This window comes from Sinocyclocheilus anshuiensis, unplaced genomic scaffold, assembly GCF_001515605.1.
Source record: "Sinocyclocheilus anshuiensis isolate Anshui unplaced genomic scaffold, SAMN03320099.WGS_v1.1 scaffold1562, whole genome shotgun sequence".
Taxonomy (NCBI): Eukaryota; Metazoa; Chordata; class Actinopteri; order Cypriniformes; family Cyprinidae; genus Sinocyclocheilus; species Sinocyclocheilus anshuiensis.
Window position 1 is genome coordinate 448,525 of NW_015542414.1, and position 8,753 is coordinate 457,277.

The window sequence follows — 8,753 nt, forward strand, 5'->3', positions numbered from 1 at the left end:
CATCATATGACCCCTTTAATATAACTCCGATTGGATTCATCTGAAAGAAGAATGTCATATGGCTTGAGGGTGAGTAAATCATGGGCTAATTTTCATTTTTGGGTGAACTATCCCTTTAAAGTAGTGCTAATATGCACAGCGCTGCTTTGTGTACAGCAGTAACCAAGTAAACGCTGCTGTTCCATGAGCGCCACCTGCTGGCAGAGAGTGAATCTGCGTCTCATTCAGCCTGTCTGCTGTTTCGGTAATATGCAAGTGTTTAATGTAGCATAATTTCACAAAGCTAAAGTCAGACCATTCTGTTTTTGCTTCAAATTTTGAAATTATACAGTCTAATTTAAATCAAACATTGCACATGCTACAAGTGTGTATAATGTTTTTTTGTTTGTTTGTTTGTTTTTGGTTTTTTTGGATCGTTTCATGATTAAAATGCAGTGGTTACCACTCATTTCAAATGGCTATGAAAAATCAAGGTGCAACAGTGAAGAATATGCAGTGTTATTTTACATGTGATAATTCAATTTCTGTACCTGCAAACATAAAATCCTAAATCATTTCATTTGTATCTTTGTTCTATATATTCAGTGGTGTTATTGCTTGTAATTTGTTCATTTGTTCTTATTTACTGACTGTTCACTTGTCTTTAATAATGATTGAACTTTATTTTTGTCAGGCTAGTAGTTTTGGCTAAAATTGAAATCGAGAATTGTAAAATTTAATTTGTATCTAAAATATTGGTGTCATATAAGCGTATTTATTAGAATACAAGATAACATAGATCAAAAACAATGATAAAGGTAACTATTTTATTTTATGTATTTATTTATTTATTTTTAATTTTTTTTTTTTTTTGTGGCAGGGCCAGTGAAAATGATGGCAGGGCAAGTAATAATTTGAACCACTGGCCCGACCGGGCCAGTAGAAAAAAATCCTTAGCGTTGAGCCCTGCATATATACAGTGTTGGGAAGGTTTTTGGAAGTGTAATAGGTTACAAATTACAAGTCACCAAAAAAGTGTTTCATGCCACATGATTGCATCAAGAAAGTTTCCAGTTGAAAGAGAGTCTATTACTGCAGCTGGCCTCCCTCTTTCTCTCTCGTGCACACTCAGATTCCATACAGTCAGACTTTTCCGTACATTTCCGTGAATGTTTCCAGGCACAGACAGAGGCCCATTTGTATGCAGTAAGATCAGAGCTGTGTCCCGTTTAACCATTTAACTGTGTGTATGTGCATGACTGAAGTCAGAAATAACTAAAAGTATTACAGCATTCCCATCAATTTAGAGACATGTATATGGATTGAATTATTTGTTTGAATTTGCTACATATACAGCAGCAGTTTTACATAAACAATTCAAACTCCAAGGAATGTCTCATTCATAATTGCTGACCAGCCATAAGATATCTTATGCAATGCAGATTAAATGAAAATGCACACATGCACACATTTGCTACACCTGACTGAAAACATACTTCTACTGTTTTCATTTTCTCTAATTGCATATGATAGGGCTAAGCAGGATGAAGTAGAAATGTGTAAACCAGTAGATATGTTGTTTCTACAGCAGTACATATATTTGCACAAAAACATGTAATAATAGGAAGTCTCAGAATGTCTCTAACAAGCCAAGATTATTAAAGGATGAGCAACGTTGCAGCTTGCGGCTTGAATTAAATTTGTGGTCACATGTGAGTGTATGGCTTTAAACGTGACTCATACAATCAGAATTTGACTCACCTGATCCACCAAAACAACACTATTCTTCTCTCACAGGGTTAGCTAGCCTGTGACTTCATTAAGTCTATGCAGACTCATATGACATAACGTCAGTGGATCCTACACTGTCTCATCTCTCATTATATCTTCTTCTACTGGTCAAACATCTGGTGAAATTCATTCTTACTTTCTTCTTCATAAAAACAAATGTGAGCAAAAGCCTAAATTAAATCTATTCATTATATAAAGGCATTGTGTCTTTTCGGAAGACTTGAATTAAACTGCTTGATTCACATGGAGTTTTGGGTGAACAGACTCAATATCAGAACAAATCTCTTCAGATTTCATTAAAACTATCTTCATTTGTGTTCCTTGGATGAACGTTAGTCTTTCAGTTTTGGAATGACATAAGGGTGAGTAAATGATGACAGAATTTTCATTTTGGGGTAAATTAACCCTTTAAACTGTGTGCCAAAGTGATTGAATGAGAATGTTTTCATTTGTTTGTCTCATTTCATAACAAACTCTTTTTTTATTAATATTATTATTTTCAACATAATGCCAGTTTAATAATAATAGTTTTGACAGATGCCAGTTCTAATAATAATTTTATAGACAGATAATAGACTTTAGCAAGCATGAGCAATTGCCATGCTGAAGCAGACTGTTGCAACTGTGGCTGCACTAGTTCATTTTCTTCTGCCTTGGGCTCTGACTCCGGCTCTGGGGTCTCATTTATAAAATACTGCGTAGAAAGAATCCTAAATTTGATTTTACGATCATTTCTCAAAGTGCGTACGTGTGATTCATAGAACGAACGTACGCACAGAAAACGTGCGTACGCCTCTCTTTTAGATGTGAAATCTATAAATTGCAATGATCTTGAAATTGTTCGCAGCTGAACAGTTTCAGATCTCCGCCCTGTAAACGATGTCTAATTAATGTTCTTTAAAAGAGCACCTGACAATGTCCAAATCTTTTACAAGCGGCAAGAATGGCTTGTATTGTCAAAAACCTGCAGCACTCGGGCAAACAAAAGTGCGTACGTCTGCTTAGACCCTGACGTGGCGCTAAGCTCTTTTCCACGTCAAAGACCGTTTTTATAAATATGAACGTTGCCGTGGATTTTTGCGTAGGCCTACGCACACTCTACGATCAAATCTGTGCGTACGCACGTTTTATAAATGAGGCCCCAGGTCACTTTTACAGTGCTGGCCATCTTGAGCATCACGTCAGACATGGCATGGAGGAGAGCGTGAATACGGTGCGATGAAGTTCGCCAATCACAGCACTAGCCATTTACTTAGGCATTTTTGAAAGAGGTAACGCCCCTTGAGTGCAAACCTCCAGAAACCGAATATAAAGAACTGAAAATGCATTTCATGACCCCTTTAAAATTTTGAATTTTGAAATATATTTGTAATTCTTGTGATTTGGTCATATTCAAAGTGAAACTGTGCAGTTGTTTCACCTATTTCTACGTGATCTTGCCGTTCAAATGACTTTCATTTGTCTAACCTAAAAGCGGATAAATTAGATGCACCACATAAAGCACATATCAGGTTACCAGACAAAATATTATAGTGTAGACCCGTGAAGCATTCGTGAGTGTCTTAAGGCAGATGAAAGGCATCTATAGAACGGAGTATGACCCTTTATTATGGAAAAATCCCTCTGCTGTCCAGAATTGCGCTATAGACGTGCTGCAGTCGCTTCCCATTTTCTTTCTGTATGTGTAGATACGTCCTTTAGCGCAACGCTTTCCTCAATGCAACGACACTAAAATAAACAGTAACATATATGTCTAATCAGTCATTTTCATCTGAACGTTTACGCTTCATGAGAGACGTCAAGTCGAAAGAGTTTACTGCGCAGCTGTCATGGTCATGAACCATCTTACTACACTCGGGCGCGTATACACACGTATTTTCATTAATATTTAACAGTGTTCTCAGAGAGGAGTAAATAAAACATTCTTACCTGTGAGATTGTCCTTTGTTGCAGTTCAGTCGTTGGCGTCGTTCATTCATTTGTCATTTGTATTTCCTTCAGAAATTCTGCCCGTGGAGACATTGCGACACAGAATACAGAGCCTATGTTCGTTCGTTCTTGAGCAAGAGAGAGAGAGAGAGAGAGACCTATTCTACTGGCACCTACCTATTCTATACCTATACTTATAGCCTACCAAAGTATTAAAACAATTAAAAATTTGTAAATGTTATGTGTATGTATTAATGAGGTCAGACTGAATCATCAGTTGCAAAGGCAACTAGATGTTTACTTTTTCTTTTTTTTTTTCTTTTTTTGAAGAAAATATTAGTGCATTCTGGATTTTTATTTGCGATCAAAATTATTCAACACCCTTGACCTGCTTCTGAGACTTGTCTTTTGGGATCTTGCCACATTCCTTGCTTGAAAAAGCTTCCAGATCACTCATAGTCTTTGGTTTTCATGTTGCCACTGCTCAAATCACACTAAAGATTTTTAATGAGATTTAAATCTGAAGACTGAACAGACCACTCAAGAACATTTTAGGACCAATCTCTGAACCAAACGTAAGTAGATTTGGATGTATTTGGGATGATTTTCCTGCTGGAACGTCCAGTGATCATCAAGTTCACTCTATGCTCCGAAGGCATCACAATCTTTGCCAAAATGGCGCCTGATACATTAAAGAATCCATGATGTCCTTCATACAGTCAAGATTTCCACTTCATGCAACAGCAAATACCCAATAACAAGATTGGTCCACTTTCATGTTTGACTGTGGTGATGGTGTTCTTCTGCTCATAAGACCTGCCCTTTTTGTACCAGACATGATCCATGAGTCCAATAAGTTCCGGTTTGGTCACATCACTCATAAAACATCCAGAATATCCACCGGTCTAGCCCTTTGTGATATTGTGCTTTTTCTTCAACTGCCTCAAAGATTTTCTGGTACAAAACATTTTGATAGGGAGCTCTTTTGACTTGACTATATTTGCTACTCAACTTTAGCATATGTATGCGTTGAATTCATTTATTATGTGCAACAGTGAATTAGGTTTTGTTAAAGTGTTTCCAAAAGCTTAATTGTGGTGTAACACAATTTTGTACCATACCATACAAATAAGTCACTTGAAAACAGCTATGTTGAATAGGGGTTGAATAAAAAAAAAAAAGTAAATACATAAATTTAAAAAATCCTTTAACTCAAAATTGTTATTAATTGTTAATATCATTTTTAATATGCCACTAATCTGTTGATGCATTTTTTATTATTATTATTATTCTGGATCTGCTTACATTTGTAAACTATTAAAGTCTCTAGGGGGTTGAATGGTTGAATCATTTTGATTTCAATTTTACATATGGGTAAACATGTCAGACAGATTATATCAGGAACATAAGTATGATGCTAATTCTTTGCCAGTAAACAGGATTACAGTAATCTGGCAAGGACATTTACTTTCCGTCTCCTTTATGGCCAGTAGTGTCACTAGACTCTGCCACCATCAGGGCAGTCCATGGTCCATTTTAGACACAAGAGATATGTGACCTATGCATGTAGCATGTTTTAAGCACTGGAACATGTGCCCTCAATAGACACTAAAAAAATGTTGGTCCACTTTAGACTTTCTAACTATAACTTTGCAAGGACATGTCAATTGTCAATTCTACTAACCCTAATCCTATCCTAAAGGTCTACTAATACTCTGAGAGTTAGCAACATGCAGTTGCAAATTAATGAGTTACTTGATGTGTAGTGTCAAAGTCACTTATAGTTAGCAGAATGTCTGAAGTAGACTACTGAAATAAAGTGTAACCAAAATGTTTTGTCATTTTTACAGAATTGGACATTTCAGAGACTCCTGAGCTTTCGGGAAAAGCTCTATCCTGTGCAGACAAGGGAGGTCTGTGATGGGAATTTCCAAAAACCTCTCCCCTAACCTATACTGGTCTGCTTCTTCAGGTCGCACTTTCCTGGGGCAATGAAAGACATTCTCTGCAGGCTTGGGTGTATTCCGGTGCGGCTGGAAATTTTATGGATGTTTTATTAGCCAAGAAGCTCCACCTCTCTTTGAGTCCCTTGGTTGTTACCGCCCTGGATGGGTGACCTTTGGGCAAAGGAGAAATCATTCACCAAACACTTCCACTATGTCTCTCATTCTTCAGCACTGCCATGCAACATGCATCTTCTCGTGTTCCCTAGATGCCTCTCCTCAGTCTTAAGAATCCCTCGACCTCTCTCGAGTGTCCTCCGTGTATCATCCTTACTGTTATGTATTTAGTGTTCGGAACTGGGTTATCCTGCAATTGTTGTATTATGCTCTAGATCAGAGGTGGCGAACTCCGGTCCTGGATGTTCGCCACCCCTGCTCTAGATGCTGCTGTGTGACATATATATACCTTTGAACAGTTGCTAAGTAAAGAAAGTTCAAGATGTTAGGTGCACTCGGCCTCCATTGTGTCTTTGCTGTATAGCTCCATAGAATATAATGACATTCTGATAAATACGACAAAATTGGTGACCAGGAGTGGAAATATTGACTTTAACCTTGTACTGGTGCAGACTGATATAAACCAGCATACTTTTCTGACGGAAATGAGTGCACATCGTTTGATCACATCGTGCACATTGTTGAAAATGCTAACGACAATCAAGCGGGTGTCAAATCAAGATAATCCACAAACAGAATGGCAACTATCGGGCATATTGATGCTTTTGAAGAGATCATCGAGCAGTGGACAAAATATATTGAACAGTTTGATCACTTCACAAATGCGAATGATATCGATTAATAAAAACGAGTACCAGTGTTGTTAAGCGTTATGGGCACTAAAATGTACAGTCTTCTACATAACTTGATTGCACCTGCTAAACCAGGAGAATAGGCTTATCAGGAGATTGTTACGACGTTAATGGAACATTTTTCACCAAAGCCATTCATAATAGAAGAATGATTCTGTTTCCACAAACGCAATCAAGAGGATAGGTAGACGGTTGCACAGTATGTAGCAGTTTTAAAACAACTCCCTGAACATTGTGACTTCGGTACACACTTGGAAGATGCTCTAAGGCAGGGGTTTTCAACCTTTTAGGACATGCGCCCCCCCAAGTTTGTCTAATTTCACTTGCACTTTAAACTGACAAGACTTAAAACACGTGAGAATGAAAAACTTTCTTGAGGAAGCAGCACTGGCCTGATCGTTAAGATAGTTTTGGGGGGCTAAGGTGACAGATAGGGGGGCTGAAACCCACCTAAAAAGGGTTTAGAACCGCCCCTGGTATAGCGTGCGTAATTATACTGAAACATAAATATATAACCAGTTTACCTGATTCAATGTGATGGCTGAGCCTGTTCCTGAGATAACATGCCAATCCATGGTTGGATTTCCGACACGGCTAATCGTAAATCATCTTACACTGTCAATAATTTTTTATTAACAGATTTGTTAACTCATATTCATAAATTCTCAAGGGAACGTCTCTGAATTAACTGATGCTCGCGCCCCCCTTGACAGGTGCTGGCGCCCCCCTGGCGCCCCCCACAGGTTGAAAACCCCTGCTCTAAGGGATAGATTTGTTTGTGGATTACACAATGAAGCGATACAAAAGCGACTTCTCATGGAGGCTGCACTTACCTTTCATAAACTGTAGAGATTGTGGTGGCCACGGAGACCGTCGCTCATGAAGCTCAGCAATTCCCTCAAGGTAAAGGCAATGCATGTTTCCTCGCCCAAACAGCGAGATTGTAAGAGATGTGGTAAAACAAACCACACATCATCCAAGTGGATGCTGCACACTGGTGGTGGTTGAGGAGAGACCCCCCCAACATGATTGTAAAGTGCTTTGGGTGTACAACAATACACAATAAAGCGCTATATAAATGCATCATTCATTCATTCACACGGATGAGGACTGCTGGTACAAAGACCAAGTCTGCTATTCATGTGGAAAGAAAGGCCACATTGGATGTGTGTGCAAAAACAAAAGAAACTTTGAGAGAGAACGAAAGTTTAAGCCATGTAAACAACAGAGTAAAAATGATAAGAGACATGTGCATCATCTGGATGCTGGAGGAAAACAAAGTGGTGAGTCGAGTACAGATACAGAGAAGGAAATGTCACTGTATATGGTAACTAAAAGAGAGCAACTTGCACGCATTTGTATAACTCCAGAAATTGAAGGAAATATTATTGCGATGGAATTGGATACAGGCGCTGCAGTACCATTAATTCCAAAGGAAAAATATTATAATGACTTACAATATATTCCACTGCAGCCGACCAACATAATATTAAAAACATACACTGGAGAAGCACTAGTGCCAGTAGGGGTCATGAATGTAGCGGTAAAATTGAACAATCAGTCTGCACGATTGCCAATGTATGTTGTCAACAGTGATGCACAACCATTATTTGGTAGAGAACGGCTGAGATCTATAAAACTTAATTGGCCAGATATAAAAACAGACAAGCATGGAGTTGCAGACACTATAGAAACGGTGTTAAAAGGGCACTCCAAAGTTTTTGGGAAAGAACTGGTCACCATGAAGGGAATTGAGGATAAAATTAAGCTCAAATCTGATCATATTCCAAAATTCTACCAGCCACGGGTAGTACCGTATGCCAAAAGTAGAGGCTGAATTGATACGTTTAACAGAGATGGGAGTGATTTCACCAATACAGTACAGTGAGTGGGCCACACCTGTGGTACCAGTGATGAAAAAAGATGGTTCAGTGAGACTGTGTGGTGATTTGAAAGTGACACTGTACCCAGCCATTTGTGTGGACCACTACCCACTTCCCCCAAGATCTTTTTGCATCTCTGGCTGGTGGTCAGTTATTCAGTAAGCTGGCCTTGTCAAATGCATTCAACACCCCTACAGGGCATTATGAGTATCAAGTTATGCCCTTTGGACTCACTAATGCTCCTGCTGTTTTCCAGGCCCTAATCAATGATGTTCTTTGGGACATACCATCAATTCGTAGCAGTGAATGAAGAGGTATCATATCGATCACAAGTGCAGTATGGAGTACCTCCAGGCTCA

At 38.6% G+C, this 8,753-nt stretch overlaps 1 protein-coding gene across 1 annotated transcript in view; it reads right to left on the reverse strand.

Moving 5' to 3' along the window:
* The window catches only part of LOC107693427 (proline-rich transmembrane protein 3-like), a 24,335-nt gene extending 20,478 nt beyond the window's left edge, over positions 1-3,857 (reverse strand). Inside the window, exon 1 of the mRNA XM_016492819.1 lies at positions 3,700-3,857. The gene's annotated coding sequence lies outside the window, so the exon portion shown is untranslated. The remainder of the gene's footprint in view (positions 1-3,699) is intronic.
* Between the last annotated feature and the right edge of the window lie 4,896 nt (positions 3,858-8,753).